Source organism: Leuresthes tenuis, unplaced genomic scaffold (genome assembly GCF_036924035.1).
Source record: "Leuresthes tenuis unplaced genomic scaffold, fLeuTen1.0.hap1 SCAF_16, whole genome shotgun sequence".
Taxonomy (NCBI): domain Eukaryota; kingdom Metazoa; phylum Chordata; class Actinopteri; order Atheriniformes; family Atherinopsidae; genus Leuresthes; species Leuresthes tenuis.
The window spans coordinates 29,042,136-29,065,098 of record NW_027325370.1 but is presented as its reverse complement, the minus strand read 5'-3'; the positions used below and the strand labels follow the sequence as shown (position 1 = coordinate 29,065,098).

At 39.2% G+C, this 22,963-nt stretch overlaps 1 long non-coding RNA gene across 6 annotated transcripts; it reads left to right on the top strand.

Moving 5' to 3' along the window:
* Window positions 1–6,252: 6,252 nt before the first annotated feature.
* LOC140272129 (uncharacterized) lies at window positions 6,253–18,626 on the top strand. Of its 6 annotated transcripts, none has more exons than XR_011907890.1 (6): window positions 6,253–6,482; window positions 8,639–14,398; window positions 15,033–15,416; window positions 15,911–16,130; window positions 16,511–16,709; window positions 18,444–18,626. It is a non-coding gene; the product is annotated as an uncharacterized lncRNA (long non-coding RNA). The 6 variants fall into 6 exon arrangements; XR_011907889.1 differs by lacking the exon at window positions 18,444–18,626 and adding an exon at window positions 17,397–18,434; XR_011907886.1 differs by lacking the exon at window positions 18,444–18,626 and adding an exon at window positions 17,123–18,434.
* The last annotated feature ends 4,337 nt before the right edge of the window (window positions 18,627–22,963 follow it).

Here is a 22,963-nt window from a genome sequence, read left to right as displayed (position 1 = left end):
TATGTACAGGAATATCCTGGGGTTTGCTGATAACTGCTGCTAGCAATTGGATTTGATTATTTTATGGAATTTAGAAGATTGGAATCTATTAGAATATGATTTTGCTTTGCTGATGATTATTAAAAATGCTGTAGTGAAAGAGCAAGAAAGTACTGAAACTAACAGAACCAAATATATGGTACTTTTTATATAAAACTGGATTGCTGTATTGAATGAGTGAAAGATGATTTCTCCTACAATAGGTCTTAAATGGCATTTAATTGAACTTTGTGATACCTGTAGACACCCTTGCTAAGCTACAATACAACTCAAAACTACCACAACAATCTGATCCTCTGTTTGGAGTGGGAACAAAGAGTTATACATCCTTCACATTACTATAAAATAAATAAGTTGTATTCTCTCTGGTGTGTTTCACAGGTTTTTCATGACAACAGGTTTTTCATGCTGAAACTGTCCAGGAAGCCATTACTACATTTGTCCTTGGCATCTTTATGGTCAGCAAAGCCAGGGATGTTCTCCCCAGGCAAGCTGGAATAGCCATCGAGAGCAGAAGTCCTTTTTGGTATCCCAGACGTGGCATATGCTTGCACCTATGTGATGGGTCTTATCTATGCATTGGAACTAAGGTACCCTAATAAACTGAAATGCACATTTGAGGTCTTTCAGAAGATCTTTCTAGAACTGGAGGATACAAACAAAAAAATGTCCTCCAAAGTCCATGATCTCGGGGTCTGTTTGCATGCTTAAAAGCCATACAGATGGCGTTGAAGGTGTAGGATTTGAGTGAGCTCACTCTTATCAAGTTTTACAGTTAGTTTTATACTGCACATTCTGAGGTTCTCCCAATGCTCTCTTTCAGTTTATACTACTTTTCTTTATTCTATGCAGCTGGAAAATATTTAATTTGATTGATTTTGATGATGCTGGCACATGCTTTATTTTGTTATGTATTGTGAATTTTATCTGTGCTCTGCATTTTAAATGGTGCACATAATTCAGCTCCAGCTCAAGTAAAACAATTAAAGTAACTTGAACTTTGTCTATTCAATTTAGTAAGTAAAGTCTGCGTAACTTTGCAAGTAAAGTCAATTTTAATTTTGCAAGTAAAGTGAACTTAGCTTAATTAAATAGATTTCACTTGTAAAATTAAGTTCACTCATTTGCAAAACTCTTGACTTGACTTTGACTTTACTTGAAAAATTAAGTTGACTACTTGATAAATGAAAATTGACCTTATATGCTAAACTCATTTCTTACACACAAGAAATTAAGTCATTCCATCCATCCATCCATCCATCCATCATCCACCGCTTTTTGGGATTGGGTTGCAGGGGCAGCAGCTTGAGCAGAGAAACCCATACGTCCCTGTCCCAGACCACTTCCTCCAGCTCTTCCGGGGGGACCCCGAGGCGTTCCCAGGCCAGCCGAGGGACATAGTCTCTCCAACGTGTCCTGGGTCTTCCCCGGGGTCTCCTCCCAGTGGGACGTGCCTGGAACACCTCACCAGGGAGGCGTCCAGGATGTATCCTAACTAGATTTCCGAGCCGCCTCATTTGGCTCCTCTCGATGTGGAGGAGAAGTGGCTCTACTCCGAGCCCCTCCCGGATGACCGAGCTTCTCACCCTATCTCTGAGGGAGAGCCCAGACATCCTGCGGAGGAAACCCATTTCAGCCTCTTCTATTTGCAATGTCGTTAAAAAAAGGATTATAGGCACCCTTTATTCACCCTAATTGGTATTGACAGGTGACCTTTAAATGACCTAATGTGTTTGGCTGCAGTAGAGGGGATGGGGGGTTAGGGGAGAAGTTAGGGGAGTTGGTTTCAGTGATGTTATTTTGGGTAAGATATAATTGTTGAGTGTATAAATTAAATGTTTCATTACGGAATAAATGAAAGAAAGGTTCAATGAAGAATAGAAAAGGTTGATTTTAGGAGAGAAGCTGCCAGCATTTAAGGATTCTATGAGTCTGGGGCCAGGTTTTTTCCAAAACTCCTCATTCTGGCAGCTTCAGTGGTAAGTATGCTGTTCCTCTTAAGAGTTAGAAACATGGGTAAACAAAGCGTCTCATTCATATATTGTTAGGGAGGAAGTTGATAATGGTTCTAAAAGTCTCGGGAGGGGTTAGGGGGATGATTACAGCTAGATTAGTTGGGTAAATCATATTTGTTGAGTGTATAAATGAAAGAATGGTTAATTTCAGAATAAATTAAAGAATGCTACATTTCAGAAAGGTTGTTTTTGAGGAGAGAAGCTGACAAAATGTAAGTATTCTCTGAGTCAGGGGCCTTTTTTTTCTCAAAAATCCTTATTTTTGCTGCTTCAGTAATAAGTGTGGTGCTCCTCTGAGATTGGGTAAACAAATCTCCCACAAATTTATATGTAGGGTTAGGGGGAACACATACCATTAATAATGAACATATAAATTCCAATAATCCTGCTTTGTTACTGTTTCAGTAAGACCTCCGGCAATCCTCCAACTCATCTGTTAATGTTTACACCCGGCTATATCAGACTGACCAACTCTGAACTGCCAGGGGCCGCAAGAATGAACCTGTCAGGCAAGGCAAGGCAAGGCAAGTTTATTTGTATAGCACGATTCAACAACAAGGTGATTCAAAGTGCTTTACAGAGACATTAAAACAGAAGAAATAAAAACCATGATTTAAATTTTAAACAAAAGAAAGAAATAAGAACAATAGATCAAATCAGAAAAAATTATATATATGAAAGATAAAATCAGTAGTTAAAATATGATTCCGTTTTGAAACTCAAGCTTATTCAAATGCAGCTGAAAATAGATGTGTCTTCAACCTGGACTTAAATACACTGAGTGTTTCAGCTGATCTGAGGCTTTCTGGGAGTTTGTTCCAGACATGTGGAGAATAGAGGCTGAATGCAGCTTCTCCATGTCTGGTTTTGACTCTGGGAACTGATAAAAAGATCCAGATGACCTGAGGGGTCTGGAAGGTTCATAGTGGGTCAGGAGGTCACTGATGTATTTTGGTCCTTGACCATTCAGAGCTTTATAGACCAGCATCAGAACTTTAAAGTCTATCCTCTGATGGACAGGCAGCCAGTGTAAAGACTTCAGAGCTGGACTGATGTGCTCCACTTTTTTGGTCTTAGTGAAGACTCGAACAGCTGAGTTCTGGATGAGCTGCAGTTGTCTAACTGACTTTTTAGGTAGATCTGTAAAGATGCTGTTACAATAATCAAGCCTACTAAAGATGAATGCATGGACTAGTTTTTCCAGGTCCTGCTGAGACATCAGATCTTTTAACCTTGATATATTCTTAAGGTGATAGTAGGCTGACTTTGTTATTGCCTTAATGTGTTTGTCCAAATTTAGGTCTGAGTCCATCACTACACCCAGATTTCTGGCCTGGTTGGTAGTTTTTAGATTTATAGATTGAAGCTCTGTGGTGACTTTCAATCGTTTATCTTTGGCTCCAAAGACAATTACCTCAGTTTTGTTTTTGTTTAGCTGGAGGAAGTTGTGGCACATCCAGTCATTAATCTCCTCAATGCATTTCCCAAGGGCCTGTACAGGCCCGCTGTCTCCTGGTGACATTGTTATATACATCTGTGTGTCATCTGCATAGCTATGGTAGTTTATTTGGTTGTTTTTTATAATCTGTGCCAGTGGGAGCATGTAGATGTTAAACAGAAGAGGTCCCAGGATAAAACCTTGGGGAACTCAACATGTGATTCTTGTCTGCTCAGATGCAAAGTTGCCTATTGACACAAAGTACTTCCTGTTCTCTAAGTATGTTTTGAACCAGTTAAGTACAGTTCCAGTCTAAATACAAATCAGGTTCTAAAGATAATTTTAAAGCTGCTGTACTTGATGATACATCAGTGATAATAGTGGGAAGGATTCCATTAATATTCTCTCTGATAGAAACAATTTTATTGATAAAGAATCTCATGAAATCATCACTGCTGAGAGTAAAAGGAATACATGGCTCAACAGAGCTCGTACTCTTTGTCAGCCTGACTATAGTGCTGAAAAAATCCTGGGATTATTCTTATTCTCTTTTATTAATGATGGATAATAAGCAGTTCTAGCTTTCCAGACTAATTGAGACTCTTCTAAATTAGAGTAACACCACTGTCTCTCCAGCTTTCTTGTAGTCTGCTTTAAAGCATACAGCTGTGAATTATACCAAGGAGCCAAACTTTTCTAACTGATTATCTTCCTTTTCAACAGGGGCAACATTGTCTGGTGTTGTACTCATTGAAACTATAGTGCTGTCAACAAGAGAGTCGAGTATTGCTGGAGTAAAATTTAGGTAGCCGTCCTCTATGGCATGGCAGTGAAGAAGATGATGATGGAATTAACTCTGTAAATCTGGTTACAGCATTCTCTGATAGACACCTTCTATAGGGCACATAGGGAAAAAGTTAGGGCAATCCCTTAGCTTGACTCACTTCAAAATAGGTTGAGCATTAACCTAGCTCTTGATTAGCAATAAATTAGCATTTAGTAGCATTAGCAATAACGCTAATATTAATCTAATTCTAAATTAGCAATACACTATAATTTATTAGTAATAGCAATAAAGGTGATATCAATCTAGTTCTAAATTAGCAATGACTTTGCATTTATTAGCAACAGCAGTAAAGCTAATATCAGTCTAGTTTAAATTTGCAACAGGTTAGCAAGTATTAGCATTAGCAATAAAGCTCCAAACTAGAAATCACAAAAACAACAAGCTAAATTAGCCTAGCATTGAATTAGCATTGGTTTTAACCCAACCTAGAGCATAAGCCTTCAAAGTTAACATAGGCTAACATTAACATTACCACCGACAGTAGCCTAGCCTAACCATTAGCATAACTGACAGCATCTAAGTTAAACTGAGCCTAGTATTGAACTAGCATTGGTTTGAGCTTTAGTTTAGCTTAAATTTAGACATCCAAGAATTGTTAAAAAAAGAAAGAAAGAAAGAAAGAAAAAAAGAAAAAAAAGGAAAAAAGGGGAGGAAGTAACTAGGTGAAACAATGAATGTAACAACAATAATTATCATCAGTGCCAAGCATTCAGAACATTTCAAAGATATTAAAGAAATATCTCAAAAATGGGAAAAACAAACCCTGGCCAAAAGATGGCACTTTTGATGTAGTTGCCTGTGAGGATATGGAATGAAGAATCAAAGATCACAAATCAAGAGATAAAAGAAAAAAGAGACCGCAAAAGAGAGAGCTTGAATGAAAAGTTTTAAATTTCTAAAAAAAGTTTTAACAACCGACCACTTCACGTCCAGAACCACAAATAGGTACATCAAGCGGACATGAAGCTCCTCAGCCCGACGCTGTCCCTAATTAAAATCAGGATGCAGAGAGACAGCCCCCACAAAATCACCGGTTCAAAAGGCATCTTTTGAAGATCCTAAGAGTGCATCAGCTTCAGCAACAGCACATTCCTCAGATCACCAAAAATCACATCAGGATCTGATCACTATTCCCCCTGCGGGCAAAACTATACTACAAGACATGTCTCCCAGATATTGTAATACAGGCAGAAAGACATCCAAAGTTAATGATAAGCTGATAGGAGAACTGTACTGATTAGAGCTTGAGCATTCTACAGCTGATTTACTGCAAGAAAGGCATTAAGGCAGCGTAGGCACAGTGTTTTGGAGCCACTTCAATGGAGAACATTTTTTTAGACACAGTGAGAATGGTTGGATGTTGAGTCACTGAGCAGATGGAACTGGGTTTAATGCATATTGAGCTGCATTGTGGGAAACACTGCGAGCTGAGTATCCTGCAAGAGTGGACCCAAAAGCATTAAAGGGTGAGTCCAGCTGCATATGTTGCACACCAATTGAGAAAATGGAAACAAGAAACGGAGGAAGAAATTGAAAAATCCCAGTGTTCAAGACATTGTTCAGAGACTCCATTCTAGAGGCTCTGCCCGACCCAGTTCGGGGGAGGCTGGAGGATGTGATAGGATTGAAATCAATGACACATGGGGTATTCCGGGATTATGTGGTGCATGCAGTTGAAAAATATAGACAAGATGAACTAATACTGAAGGAGCAGAATAAAAACATCCAAAGAAAACATGCACAGTGGCAGTTGGGAGAACTGCAAGGGAAACAAAAGGTTTCGGCCACTGAACAGGTACTTCCACACTCAACTGCAGTGAACCTCACACCTCTCACACCAGCTGTTATAACACAACCACCATGTCCACTTCAAACACCACTGCCAGTACAAACACCACCAGTTGTTAATGTTTACCCACAACCACCATACACACAATGTTCAGGGGGACAAGTCCAGTATCGACCCCGTCGAAGGTTCAGAAGAGGCGCACCTGGAGGACGAAGGTCCATGGGAGCATGTTGGGCTTGTGGCGAGTTTGGACACTTTGCTGACAGATGTCCCAGAGCGCAAGGAAACCCTAATATTCAGCATGACCGTGGCCAGTCCCTGCAGTGTGGAGCAAGGGGCCCGGCAGATCCATGGGTGAGTCCAAATTTTGGTTATTAGGGGTGCCCACAGAATCCTAAAGGGGAGGGTCAGTTCCTGGTTGTAATCATGGGAGCTGATGAAGAACTGATGCTGCAGGTTCGAATCGAGGATGAGCCAACTCCCCTGTTGGAGTCACATACCCTTGTGTAAGTCAACAATATGCTATACACCTTCCCATGTCAAACAAATTTGTTGAGACAATAGGATTCTCCTGAATTACGCAGCTAGTACAAATGACTGCCCCAGTGCGTCTGGCCACAGAGGGAAGTGATATTAGAATACCAATCAGGGTATCTTGTAAGACTCCCCTTAACTTGCTGGGGAGAGAGGCTTTGTGTAAACTAAAAATTAAGATTATTTTTTTCTCTGCAAGGCATAATCATTGATGAAGAAGGTGTGGAGTTTCCAGAGTTAACACAAACAGACACAGCAAGAATCTTTTGGTTGGGGGACATTTCTGAGCTAGTAATAGTGGCATTTAATAAATGGGAAAAATACATTTGAATCCTCCTAATGCAAATTTTTTTTTTACATTGATTGATTTGCATTTTTCAGCATTCCTCTGGTAGAAAAATCTCAGTATTTGTTTGCATTCACATATTGAGGTAATCAGTACACATACACCAGACTTCCCCATGGTTTTAAACATAGCCCTCGTGTGTTTAACCAGGTCCTTGGACAAGCCTCACATTGAACGGCACACAACTACGCTATGTAGATTATCTTTTACTGTGCTCACCAACTCTAGAGGATTGTCACCAAGATTCCATAAAAATCCTCCAGAGGCTGACAGAGGGAGGATACAAAGTTTCGAAATCTAAACTTCAGTATTGTCAGCCTAAGGTAGAGTATCTCGGGAGATTAATTTCACAGGGAACTATTGCTATTTCTCCGTCCCACTTGGAGGGAGTAAGTAAAGCACAATATAAAAAAACAGTTGAGGAAATGGTGATCTTTTTGGCATGTAAATGTGGACACAGATTCTGCATATGCTCATGGTATTTGCTATTTGTTTGGAGCAGTTTGGAAGCAGAGAGGGTTCAGAAAGGCAGACGGAAGTCCAGTGCAACATGAAGACCAAATAAAGGAGTTGATTGCAGCCATGATGCTCCTCTTGAAACCAACAGTGAAAAAGTGTCAAGCTCATCATAATGCAGCAAAAATAGCATCAAAGTGCCAGCTGGCTGTTCTGGCACAAATGGTGTCACTGGAGCCAGCTGTCACGCCAGAAGACATAATTTTAATGCAACAGGAAGCAGGTGTGAGAGAGCACAATGTCTGGACGAAGAGAGGTGCCGTGAGGAACAAGAAGGGATTGTGGAGAACACATGATGTTCTCCTGATGGCACGTCGTGGCTCTGCTGACAATGCTGATTTCTGATGTTCACAGTGTGCATCACTGTGCCAGGGCAGAGGTACTGAAAAAGGTGAAACAACAAGGATATTGTTGTTGCCATACATACATGCAATGGTTAATGAAGTGTTGGGTCATTGTGAAATCTGTGCACAGAACAATGTGCGAAAGGGTGTGAAGACACCAGTGGGGCATATTCCAGTGCCAGAAGGACCCTTTAAAATCATTGCTCATAGACTATCCAGATATGATTAAAAAAGTCCATGGTAAAAGATACATGCTAGTGGTGATTGCTCGTTTCAGCTGATGGGTCAAAGCAACCCCATCCGAGGATTTGGGAGCTGAAACAGTGGTAAAGTTTTTGGTAAGAGAAGTGATTCCCCGCTTTGGCATTCCATCAGAAATTAGCTCAGATAATGGCTCAGCATTTGTGCAGAAAGTTGCAAAGGGGATTTATCAGCAGCTGCGAATCAAGCAGCACTGTGGGGTTGTTTATCATCCACAGAGTCAGGGGATGGTTGAGAGAATCAATGGAACCTTGAAAGTAAAACTGAATAAAATCTGTACTTCAACTAAACTAAACTGGGTGAATGCTTTACCTCTTGCACTAATGAGCTATTGTATGCAGAGCCATAGGGTCACGCACCTAACACCGCATGAAATGCTAACGGATCGACCCAAACCGGTACCTTATCTGAGGGGTCCCTTTAAAGGGCCCCCACTTGAGCAGTTGCAAACAGAGTTGAAAACTTATATGAAACAACTAACTGATATCCATAAAACAATTTATCTGCAGGAGAAGGCCAGAGACTTGGATCTCGAGCAGCTGGTTGAGAGACCAGTGGTACCAGGCGACCAGGTGAACATTAAAGTGTTTCGGAGGAAGTGGCACAAGCCAAGATGAGAAGGGCCGTACACAGTGGTGCGCGCAACGCTAACAAGTGGAAGGTAGCAACACATGGTACCACTTGAATCACTGCACTGAAGTTCAGATTATAACCACAGACAAGGTTAAGTCTGCGGGAATGGATGAACAAAATTAATGTGTTAAAGGGGAACTCCAGTAATTTTAAACCTAGACCTTATTTATGGCATGAAATACGTTTATCTATTCACCGAGAACAGTTTGGCGAAAGTTGGCGTCCTTCAGAAGCTATTTAGATAACTTGCGATCCATATAACGGAGTGTCACGGGCTAAGACAATGAAGCCTCTAAATAAGGCATTATCTGTCTATTTCAGCAATAATTTAAGACAAATGAATGAACAAACATGTACTATAGCTCTGTTAGCTCATAGGTGCTGTTATATGGCTACTTGCAGCAGTAGGAGAGCTAACGGAGGGATTTCTACACAGGCACTCTTCTGGGACCATCAGATAAAAAAGCAGAGCATTTAAAATCTTTGCTCCTTTCACAAGGAAAACTGTCTGAGCAAAAGATGTTTTACAAACTGAGATTTGATCATTTCCATATCAAACCTGCAATTCTTAGGCAAAGTCCTATAAAAAGTTGTTTACCAACAGCTTACTGACTTTTTCCTGTCTAACAATGTTTTTGATGTTTTGATGCTTTCCTCTCATAATCTTTTTTTTTAAACAATATTTTTAATTGAAATTTCAAGTGCATATCAAACTTTATGTCGAATGTACAAACATTTTCATTTATACCCCCTCGAACAGACACATTCACACAGATAAAAAAAAAAGAAAAGAAAAAAGGGCAGGATCATTTCATAACCTGTTATGGTCAGGAATGACATAAATTATTCCCAAATACAAGCAAACTCCTCTGGTTTACCTTTAACAATGTATGTCAATCTCTCCAGACCAAGACAAGTCATCAACTCTTTCTTCCATATTGCCAGTGACGGTGGTTCTACATTTTTCCAAAATGGTGCAATCACTCTCCTTGCATGTAGAAGTCCAAAGTCAATTATTTTTGATTGCTTCATTGTTCTGATGGAGTCTTCGGGGTGTATTCCAAGTATACAGATTGTTGACGCCAAAGGAATGTTACACTTAACCATCCGTGATAAACATTTAACTACATTTTCCCAAAATACCAAAATCTTAGAGCATTCCCATTGGCAGTGAATCAAGGTTCCCTTTTCAGTCAGACATTTAACACAAACAACAGGGATGTTAGGGGAGATATGGTGAAGTTTTGCAGAGGTTATATAAACCCTCATTAACCACTTATACTGAATCAATTTTAATCTTGTGTTAATTGAATTTCCCAGTCTTCTTCACTAATATTTTCTTGTGTGTCCGTTCTCCACGCATTTATCTGATGCTGATTCTGTTGAGTACTCCGCTAAAAAGGTTATAGAATCTAGATATATGTTTTTTACCAATCAAATTATTAATCACCGTTTCCTCAATAATCGATAGTGGGGGTATGGTCATGAACGTCTTATATTTTGATGCAATAAAACGTCTTAATTGCAAATATTTGAAAAATTATTTTTTGAGGAACTCCATACTTATGACAAAGTTGAACAAATCTGAGAAGGGTACCTTCAAAATAAAGGTCAGAAACCATCCCAATTCCTTTCTCTGCCCCTAATTTGAACCCCCATCCAATCTACCAGGTTTGAATTGTCTGTTGTCCCAGATAGGAGTAAATTGTGACATAGTTAATGTTTCATCAACAAAGTTATGTGCTTCATACCACACTTATATTGTATTTTTAACAAAAAGGTTTATTGTCTGTTTTTTCAATGTCTTGTTTTCTGAGGAATATGAAAACTGCTTTATAGGCAGATCTGACACTGATTTTTGTTCAATATTTGCAGGTGGTGTAGATGAAGAAAAATAATACATTTCAGAACTTAATTGGGTATCGCAATAATACCATTTCAGGTTTGGGACCCGAAGTTCTCCCCTTTCATATGGTATCCCGTTGGGACCAGGTTCTTTTCCACTGTTCATACTGCTCATGGCTTCATAAAGATCCTCAACTGTTAATGCCCCGTCCAGTACTTCCTTTTCATTATCAGATAAGCTCTGGAACTGTAGCTGATCAAGAAATGCTTGTTGTTGTATAGCTCCTGTATATTCTGATTTGTATAATAGTTCATAAAAATCTCTGAAGGTGGCATTAATTTCAATTGGATCTGTTGTTAAATCACCTGACATTGTCTTTATACTGTTAATTATTCTTTCAGCTTGCATCTTCTTAGCCCGCCAAGCCAGTAATTTGGTTGGCTTTTCATCGTGATCATAGTGTGCTTGCTTGGTCCATAAGAGGTTTTTAACAACCTTGTCAGTTGTTAGTTTATTGTATTCAGATCTCATTACTGTTAATTGTTGCCATTTGTCCTCGTCATTATTCTCATGAACATCTAATTCTAGTGTTGTAATCTGTCCTTCCAATATTTGTATTTCCTTTTTGTTTTGTTTAGTCTTTGAGCTTGTATCTTTAATAATTTCCCCCTTTATATATGCTTTGAATGCTTCCCACCTTACACTGGCGGTTGTTTCATCCGTGTTTAGCAGGAAGTAGTTATCTATGCAGGCACCTATGAATTTAAGAAAGGATGGATCCTGTAACCAATATACCTGGAACCTCCATCTCTGAAAATGTTGAGCAAATATGCCTAAGCATATTTCCATTGAGGCAGCTGCATGATCACTAATCATTATGCTGTCATACCAGCAATATGTGACATTAAAAAACAGTTCAGATATTAGGAAATAATATGTGAATCCCTTTTATAAGTAGAAGAGTGGCAGGAAAATTCTTTTTTGTTTGGACTTTTTTTTCATCCATACATCGACTAGTCTTAGATCTTTTATGAATTCAGTCAGCTTTTTCCTTGTCTGTACGTTTGAGGTATCATTTCCAGTAAGTCTATCCATTATTGGGTCTAACATACAATTAAAGTCCCCCATAAAAATATAGAGACCTTCTAAGGTAGACTCAGTCAGAGGGCACGTCCTCATTAGGACCATAAATATTAATTAGATTAACTTCATGTGACATGTTTCTTTGTGCAATCACATATCTACCAGTTGGATCTTGAATAGTTTGAGTAATTTGGGTTGGAACTGACTTGTGTACAAGGATAGCGACACCTCGAGCAGAATTATTATAAGAAGAATAAATCACTTGGCTTGGCCATCTTTTTTCAGACAAGGTATGTCAGAGGCCATCAAATGGGTTTCTTGTAAGAAAACAATTTTAAACCTGAGATGTTTCAACCTATTTATAACTTGTTTCAGTTTAGTCACTTTTCTAAGGCCCCTAACATTCCAACTAGTAATCTTAACTTCGGAATTATTCACAGACAATTTTTCGCCATCGATAAGATTCTGATAACCTGATGAATTTATAAATGTTGCGGATTCTGCCAAAACTATACACAAAAATATAACACACACTGGAGGGGAAAAGATAAACCGCAAGAACAATTAGAAGAGTAATCACCAAAACTATAAAAAAAAATCTAATCCCACCCACTGGCATTTCCACTGAAATGCTTTACCACACCCCCTTTAATAAACCAGCTCTGGAGGATGCTGATCCACTAATGCTAGTCCGCATGTCCTTGACCCTGGACAGAACAGGCATGAGTCCACACAACCCTAATGTCTCGTATTTTAACAGTAACCCTTTTCGCTGTTCTCAGTTAAAGCCAACTCTGTTTGTGAGAAAAAAAAATAAACTGCATTAAACAATGGAGTACCAGAAATAACATTGGCTTATGTGTTGCACTACAGAAAATAATACAATAAAATAATTGAGCAAAATGATCCTGATTTTTATCATGTTCCCTTATTTGAGTTTCTGGCCCCATCTAAAAGTTTGAACCATTCCTCGTCTTTTCAGTATAAAACTTAGCAACACTATCACAAAAAAAACAAAAACAGTCTTTATTAGTTTCTGTATATCGTTTATGATATCTGACTCGACTGTTGTTTTTCTTCTTGGTGCATTCAATGTTTGTCGTAACTTCAGGAACTGTGTATCACATCCATATGGTCTGTACAGTGTTTATGCAGGTCGTGTTACACCCTGGTGGAACCTCTCGACTTCTTGCGGTGCTGATAAGAAATTAATTCTACCATTGTGAAGCACTCTCAATTTACAAGGATTATGATGAAATCCTTGAAAGTTTCCCATGGCCACAAACTGCTTCACAACTGGGACAAATTCTCATCGAATACGGACCATTTCTGCAGACAGATCCTGAGAGAAAGAAAGCTTGCCATCGTCGTGCATGATTTCTCGCTTCCTTGCTTCGTGATACACAAGATCCTTCTCCCGAAACTTCAAAAAGCGGACAAGAACTGCTTGGTTCTGGTTAGGTTTGGCCGGTGCCAGTGTGCGATTAACTCGCTCCAAAGGGAAAGTTTGGAGCAGCAGAGCCATCGCGGTAGCATGTCGTTCACGAAGTCGAAGAGTGGCTTATTTCCTTCACGTAAAACAAAATGCCGCAGGTTCTTTCTTTATGCGGAGCTTTATGAATGTAAAGCCCCTCCCCTTGAAGCCCATCAACTGCTTATTTATTTATTTTTGTTACAATACTTAACATGTAATGGTGCTGAACCGGCCCGGTGGACAGGAAGAGCAAAGGCCTGAAAACTTCCATAACACTACATAATACCTCTGATTTAGGTGTGTAACCACACCTCCAGGGGGGGTAGGATGCAGTCTTGATGATTAAGAAACAGGAGGTTAAAACAATTATCTTGTCTGAGTGATAATTAAGAAGTAAATGATTTAAAACAATTAGCGTGTCTGGGTGATACAAATGGTTAATGTGGATTGGAGGGTCTGTCAGTCCTGAGACATAAAATTTACCATCACAGTAGCATCAAATTACAACAACTTCATCTCAAGGCACTGAAATAATATAGTCCAATTCGAGCCAGTTGGAATTCAATTAATTGTATTAATTAATTGTAGTCATAATCCAATGAAATCCAATTCATTAATTTAAAAATAATCCAATTCATTCATGTAGAGCCAATTCAAAAACAATATCGTAGCAAAAGAAACCAATCTCTTGAGTCCAATCTCCTGTCCTGAGCATGGCAGAGGCGACTGTGGAAAGGAACGACTCCCTTTTAACCAGACTCAGGAAGGATGGCCATCCATCTTGACCAGCTGGGGTTTGAACTAGTAAACTGTATAACATAAAATAGATATAAATAAACATGAAAATAAACAAATACAGTTTACCTACGGTGGCCGAGACAGCTCAGAACAACAACAAAAGCCACAACGCAACAAAAAAAAAAAATACAACACAGCGAAACAAATCCACAACACAACAGAAGTACCCACAACAGAAGTTGCCCGCAACGAAAGTGTTCGAACATCGTTTGTGCGTCTTACCCCCTTGAAAGGTACGTGATACTTTGCATGAAAAACGTTATCTGTAATTACCGCCAGTCTAACATACTTTATTTGTTTTATTACAGATTACAATGTACTGTCCCTTTTGTGGATTGGGCTTGGTGTCACCAACAACCTTCCGCTGTGCATGTGGAAAAGATATCAGCTTTATTTACACAGGCAATGCTTCCGAATATACAGGCACAAGTGAAGGTAATAATTTAAAGATAGTTCAGATTTTACTAGGTCTAGGCTAACCACATCTGTATTTACTGTATGAGTATAGGTCATTAAATTACTGTGTCCCCAAATGCATATTCAAAGAGCCAGTCTTAAGCATTTTATGGGTTCATAGTTCACTTTGACTTATTAAATCACTTTGTGTATATTTGACTTTGTACAGTTCATTTAGCTTTTGGTGATAATAGAAAAAAAATGTAGGAATGCAGTGTATGTTATCATCACTTTTATAGTTTTCTCAATTGTACCCCTCAGGATCTGACATCACAATGGTGGATGAACTTGTTACCAAGTATTTTACAGAGGGCCACAGTTATGAAATAATAATAGACCTTCTGGCCACCAAGCACAACATTTTGTTAAGTTTGAGCAGTCTAAAAAGAAGACTTCTGGATGCAGGCCTAAGCAGGAGAGCTAACTACTCTACAATTCCTGCTGTGCAGGCAGCAATTAGTGAGGAACTGAAGGGATCGGGCCAGCTTTTAGGTTACAGGGCAATGTGGCAGACTCTTAAACAGAAATATTCTCTTGTTGTAAGAAGAGATGATGTGATGCACCTAATGGCAGAAATGGATCCGATGGTAATTGAAAATCTCTCTAAATACAGATTTGTCTGAAGAGCATGCCGATCAATGGGACCCAATGAAGTCTGGCATGTGGATGGGTATGATACCCTTAAACCCTTTGGAAATGCGTGAAGTGGCTGCACTGATGCATACTCCAGAAAAATGATGTGGTTCAAATGTGTAAAGTCCAACAATGATCCTGTGATTATTGTTCAAATGTATGTACCATGTGTAACTGAGTGTGGAGTTATCCCAATGCACCTCTGCACAGACTGTGGAACAGAAAATGAACTGATGGCAGTGCTTCGTTGTTCCCTGAGATCAGAGCATAGAGATGAATTTGCAGGAGCTAAAAGCCACATGTACAGCTCTTCAACATCCAACCAACGCATTGAAAGCTGGTGGTCTTACATTCAGAAGCAAAGGTTCTTTCCCCACATTTTTCATTATTTATGTACTATTTACTTGAGTCCATATTTCTGGTGGTTCTGATCTTGGCAATACTTTCCTTTTAGAGTTGCAAGGATTGATTTGTCAATGATTGATTACTAAATCAAACTAGTTTGAAAATCAATTAATTAGTTTGAGTAGTTTCTTTAAGAGCATTACTTTACTGTTGGGACTTCATTTAATGAATGAAAAAAGTTGCATCTCAAATATCAGCTTTGAAATAATTTTATATCATAAAATATAATCGATACTTGGCATTTTAACTTGGTGAAATTTTAAATATTAATTAATAGCTTTTACAACAGTCTTGATGTAAACATTTTTGTCCAACAGCACCACAAGAGGAAAACTTTTAAAGTGAGACACGGGTCAAAAATTGTAGTACACCTTTTAAACACCTTTGGGACAAACTTACCTTTTTTCCAGGGCCAAAGTAATATGATACTAAAAATGTGTGTACTCTCATTAGAAGTCAGTTTTGGATGGATCTCTTTGGTGACTTGAGGGAGCGGCATCTCTTTCCATGGCAGCTGTCAGCACATCAGTCTTGTGCCATACTGCTTCATGGATGTCCTGCAGAAAGAACTAGACGAATACAAGCAGTTGTGGAACACTCACACCATCTGTCCTGTTGGTCAATCTTACTGCCCATCTGGGAAACCTGAAGCTATGTATCATGTGCCTCACAGGTGAGGATTGTCATGTACAAAGATTGTCATGTACAAATCAAGATAACTGGATTGATTTATTTGAAATACACTTACATAAGTAACTGACAGTACAATGACATTGCTGTACAACATTGTCTTTTCAAAATTCAAGTAGTTTTATCAATAACAGACTGCTTTAACAAGGACTACTCCCACATTCTCTGTCCTGTGTTATCTGGGGAAAAACACAAACATGAAGTACAGCACTTCTGGTGGATTCAAGTTTTCTTTCATTATTTTGAAACCCCATTCTGCCATAAAAATGTTTTTTTTTTTTAAAAACATCCAAACACAAGCTTTAATTTGTATCATTTCTGTACTTGCTCCTTGATTTAACGGAAGGCATTGTGGTTTGCCAGCATCTGCAGAAGCCCTGAGACAGTTCAGCAGCCTAATTCCAACTGCAGCAACTCCTGATATTGATGCGGAACTGCAAACTCTCTTTAGTGAGTTGCAGAGACAAAGTGGTTTGATACCTCCTCTCCAATGGGAAGCTGCTGTGGAGAATTACATCACACTTAAGAACATGGCTGATCTTTAGTGTGGCCTGTTTGTTCGGTAGGTATATGAAATAAAACTGTTTTCATCATTAGGGTTTGTTAAGGCTGTTGGAAATCCTTCCACTTGGATGCCAAGGTGATGTTTTCAGGGTTTGCAAAGGGCTTTAAATCGAAGGGTAAGTGCTAAACATAGAACTTACCTGCCCAAACCAGTTATGAACAAAGATAACAAATAAGCACATCAAAATAAGTCAATTTAATAACTGTTTCTTCAGTCTTTGGTTAATTGGGACCAACAGTTCATACTTATATTCAATTCAATTCAGTTTTATTTATATAGCGCCAAATTACAACAATTGTCATCTCAAGGCATGTAAATAATATAGTCCAATTCAAGCCAATTGGAATTCAATTCATTGTAATCATAATCCAATGAAATCAATTTCAAAATAATCCAATTCTTTCTCATAGAGCCAATTCAAAAAACAATATCCTCGCTAAGGAAATCAACAGATTGCACTAAAACTTGTCTTCAGTCCAATCTCCTGTCCTGAGCGTGCCTGTGGCGACTGTGGAAAGGAACGACTCCCTTTTAACAGGAAGAAACTTCTGGCAGAACCAGACTCAGGAAGGGTGCACCCAAACCCAGGGAAATTCCTGATCCCACAAGTCAGATATTCTTTAAATGTGTTGTAGCTATCCAGAAGGGGCAGCTTTAAGATGTTGGCACATGTATTTGCTATAGGGAACGGTGAATTGGCAAGGAATTGAAGACGTGGCTGAGGTTCCAGGCCAGCAGGAGGAATGCTTGGCACACCTGTGGCAAACATGAAGATGTCCTCCAACGTTGTGGCACTGTCACTTTCTAAAAGTAGAAAGAAATGGAATGAACCGAGTGAAAATGGATTCCACAAAATAGTATGTTGGTACAACAGTATCCTGTATAGTAGTAAAATAGCAAATTGAATAAAATTGGATAATTACAAGAAAACTAACCTTCACAATCAATAAGGTAGTCTGCCCAGAAACTGACTGTTTTTTCCTCCTGGCTCCTCTTGTTGCTTCCAACTTGACTGAGCTCTGGTTGGAACAGATCTTCAATGTCCACAGCAGATAATGTTTTGTCTGAATGGAAGAGAACAGGGGCCAGGACTGTAGGATGCTGCTGCAGCGCTGTTAAAAACTGCAAGCTGTCAAGTCCATCTTTGAATCTGGAATACGATAACATTTTGTATATAAAGTTAAATATGGACTGTGTGGCAAGGTAATGAGTTAGCAACAGTAAATACCACTTCAATATTTATCTTGACATTAAATATTCAATATAGCTCCATTAAGATACAGAACATATGAAATATGTGGTTATTAATGTACTCTTAATTGTGAGTTAACAAGTGATGTGATTGATATGATTTATAAATAAACTACCTTTTGATTGCACTTTGGTTTGGTTCCTGTCAATTATGTAGCACCTGAGGTACTCCTTCATAACTGAGTGATTTTCCTCTACCGACGTTACAAGTGTTAAGCACCCTGCCGTGTGCAATATCGTACTGTTCCGTAGCATTAGGTCTTGCAGGATCTCTAATGTGGATGCGTTCAGGATCTGAAAAATAAGATCAAATTCTAAAAGTATTAGTAGTATTAAAAAATAAGATTAATCTCAAATAACTCCCTCAGATCTCCCTTTACTAAACAACTGCTGTTTTTTTAATGTTGCACTCTTCCATCCATGACCTTCCTATCTCTTGTAGTACTGTCCCTATAACTTCATCTGTAATGTCTTCTACAGATGAGTTGAAACTGGAAATGTAGCTGACCAGATCCTTTGAGAGGAAATTTGGACCAGGTCCACCATGCACAATGGATATAGCGAACATCTTCCCTGCCAAACTGTACTCATCCTCTCTCATTGCTGCTCACGGAAATCCAGAGTGATTGTTAAATTATCTATATTAAAAAACATTGCATGGTTGTTTGATGAAGTTATTTTAAAACATTCAATATATGAACTGTAACTGTTGAATTGAAGACAAGGTAACGCCTCTCTGCTGGTCCATCAAATATGGGTCGTTTGTTAAGCCTTTTCATGAGAAGAGAGAGAAACTCTCTTTTTGGGCCACCTGTATCAATGCCTTCCTCAAACCTGCTTCCATCATCAGAAAACTTCACAAAGAGGTCTTTCTTTTCAGATAATGTTCCTCTTTTGAATCCTCTGACAGCTCCATCCCAAATGTCAGAGCGACAGATGTTAAATCTGCTGATGGCATGGTGATCAATCTGACATGCCAAGTTTGCAGTTATGTTTGATGCAAATTGCTGTTCCACTCTATCAAAAGACTTAAGCTTAATGCTTTATGGTATGAGCAAACACATTTTACTTAAAACAAAACAAACCAAACAATTGTAGCAATTGTAACTTTAATACCCTATGTTCGTTGGGATGTCAAGACTTTCTGCATTGCTGCCCGAGTTCTCCTCCTCATCCTCTATTACAATGGGCGCAAATAATTGTGTGTATGTGTGTGTAACTTTCTGTGTTTCAAATTCAATCATACTACCTGAAATTATGAGAGCAAAGCATGTTACCTATAGCATATAGTTTCCATTGCATCTCTCCATGTTCGAGGAACCTCTTCTGTGTTAGAAGAGACCTGCATAAGAAATGAAAAAGGAATTGGAGTAGTAAGTGGAAGCGTAAATTATTTGAAAACAAATGACATAGCAATGAACAGTAAAGGTAAAGGTAAAGGTTCCTCTACCTGAGCTGCTGAATGAATATAAGATGACAATGGATAGTCACCAACACTGGAGCTGTTAAAATTAGGTTAAAAAACCTGGAAGCAGAGAAAGACATCGCTGATGCACTTGATTTGACTGACAGAAACTACAACACAAGTATGTGATCAACATCTTGCAATAGGAGCTAATATACAGAAAATGGCCAGCATTGAATCCTGCTTGCAATGATGACCTCTGAGTCTGACGAGAATATATATACATATATGTGTGTGTGTACACACGCAAATCTCAGATAGAACAGAATTTTGAATTAATCTTAAAAATCAATCTTAAAAGTCAATTTATTTGAGGTACGAATGAATCTTAGATGACCCTACTTGTTTTTTAATTAAATCATTCAACAATCACTTACGAGTGTCAAAGTACAAAAGTACAGAGTGATTCTTTGATATGCCTTCCCCACTGTCTCCTTGTAAAGTTGTAGAGAAAATGGTGTTTCTGTTCCGGGTACATTTTTTACTTCTGAACAATCAGGGTAGAGCAGAATGTAGGGACCACACTGTAAATTTTTTTTGTGAAAACCTCAGCAGCATTTTGAAGTTGTTTCAGATCTGATCCGGGTGGTACGGTTAGGGGTAGCACTGATCCTCTTAGAGGTTTCAGAACACTATCGTTCCTCCTCATTATTCCAATTGAAATCTGTGGGAAAACATAAAGTTGGTTTCTAAAGTTTGAGAAACTGACACCCTAATATTACATGTAATACAACTATCATCAAAATTAGTAGACTAGTAGAGACATTACCTTACATTGTTTTACATTACCTTACCTTACATTACATGCCTTTTAAAATAGCAAAGTCAAAACCCAAACAAATAAAAACATTTTAATATTTTACTGAAGGCTACCTGTCGGCCTATGGATCACCATAGCAACTGTGCATTTTGGAAGTAGACGTGCATGCGCACTCACGTACTGCTGAATGAAATCTCAGGTCTTTAGCTCATTAGCAGTTTATTTTCTGAGCTGTTCTGTATCGTATTTAATTCATTATTTTTTAACGAACAAAGTAGTTTTCAATATTGCCAGCGGCTCTATTTTCAGAACCATCTTCCTCGTACTGCATGTAACTGAATCTTTTAGTGGTGCGCTTACTTTGACCCCTGGTCACATTGTAGTTATAGATAACGTTTTTCATGCAAACTATCACATACCTTTCAAGTAGGTATGACGCACAAACGATGTTTGAAAACTGAAAGTAACGTCATCTTCTCGGATACGTCAATGGTAATCTTACGTTGCGGGCATCTTACGTTGCGGGCAACTTCCGTTGCGGGTACTTCCGTTGTGTTGTGCGTACTAGAGGGCTGCATTGGGATTGGGTCCTGATTGGGTCCCGCCCAACTCAAATCTCGCGGGAGCGGGCGGTATGAACTTTTTAGGATCAGGATGCAGTGTTGCCAGGTCACGTGTACAATAATTATCATATTTGTATGATGATTTTGCCCTGTGTACAATGTACGATCAGTAATCCCAAAAAAGGCCACATATATGACATTTGACCATTCTGTGAATGTTTGGTTGTAATCGATTGTAATCAGCCTGTCGCAACTGTCTGTTGGAGTTTTTGTGAACTCTGAAGGCATTTCCATTTTCATGTGACAAGTTTCAAGCCAATCGTGCTTTTCTATGTGAGCTACCAGTGACGTGCATGCGTTTGCCTCAGAATTTCGTAACAGTAGGTGGCCTCCAGGGCAGGAGTGGGATGAAGACAACAGTCCCGGGCTCTAGTGGGTACTTCCGTTGTGTTGTGGATTGTTTTGCTGTGTCATGTTTTTTTCGTTGTGCTGTGGCTTTTGTTGTTTATCTGAGCCGTCTCAGCCACCATAGTTTACAACAGAAACCTGAGAACTGGTAAACTGAAGCTTCCAGTGCAATCATCACAGTTCATTGACACCTTCTTTTTTTCTGTTCTACTTCTTCTTTGTATTTGCTTTGGGTTTTGACTCCTCTCCTTTTTATCATATTCGCAGAGGCAGCTTCTGAGGCTGGTGCAGAGGAGGTAGGGGAGACTTTGGCTTGGCTATGAAAGAGAAGAAAGAACTTGGATGGTCCAGGGGAGGTGGTGGCCGGTTCAGAGGAGGAGATGACTGGTCCAGAGGAGGTAGTGTCTGGTGCAGAGGAAGGAGGGTGTCTGGCTGGTCCACGGGAGGGAAGATGTCTGGCTGGTCCAGAGGAGGGAGGAGGCCTGGCTTGTCCAGAGGAGGGAGGAGGTCTGGTTGGTCCAGAGAAGGGAGGAGGTCTGGCTGGTCCAGAGGAGGTAGTGTCTGGTGCAGAAGAGGGAGGAAGTCTGGCTGGTCCAGAGGAGAAGGTGACTGGGCTTTTGGTTTTCCTGGCCTGTTGTACCAGTTTGTTGACCTTTAATGACTGCATCCTTGCTGCCTAACTGAGCCTTTACTCCTTACTCTAACGCTTTCTGCAAGTGTAATTGACAGGCAGGACCGCCTCAAAGGCTGGTCTATGTTAATAGTTGAGGCTGTCCAGTCCCTGGCTTTTATTGTGGACTTAACAACTCCAAGGCTGTCATAAGTTTCCACATTCATGGAGCACTTGTCGGCTTCAAGGATGTCATCCATTAAATTGAATGATCCTTCCACCAGTGGGCCTGTGAAAATGGAGAGAATAGCTTTAACCAACTTACACAGGCTGGGATACCTCACATCTCTCTCTGGATTTTTCAGAGACGCAACATGGCTCCACCAGTCTACATCCACTCGTCCATCCTCTTTGTCGTAGGTCTGGGCATGAGGTACCAGATCTACATCAATCTGGTATGCCCAGGCCTCTTCCTCTAGTTGACCAAGCTCTTCTGGAGAAACAACATTAGACAAGGCCTCTCCTATTATGATAAAAGCTCCACACACAGAGTCACACTGAATTAGATATGGAGTCAGAGCAGAGAATGAGGTCACTATGCTGTTGTCCAGTGGAAGGTTTTTGAGGAACTTTTTTAACTCACCATGGTTGAACAGAGAAATAAAAGAACATGTGATTGAAAGAGATCAGGCAAAACGGATCGCATTATCATCTGGTATTAAATCAGACAAATCTATTGTAAATTAAGAAACTTTGTTACAAAGCTAAATAGGAGGAAGAAAAAATAATATTATGGTTATGTAGTTCAAGAAATGAAGCATGACAGTAAAAGATTATGGAGTACACTAAATTTTTTGGTTAAGGGCCACACTAAGTCCGCGCCATCTTACATAGACAAAATTCACAAGCTAAAAAGTACTGTATAGCATAAAGATTCTGACTAAGCAAATAGACTAATAGACCAAATTATGAAAGGTAAAGAATGTAATTTTGATTTTAAGACTGTTACAGTCTCAAAAGTAGAGTTGTTATTAATGAATTGTAAGAACAAATCACATGGTGTTGATTTTCTTGATGGAAGATTATTGAAACCTATTGTTGGTATTGTGGCCCTAGTGATAACACATATTATAAATTTATGTCTGACTAAAAATACATGGACACGGGGTTGGAAAATTGTGAAAATAATACCAA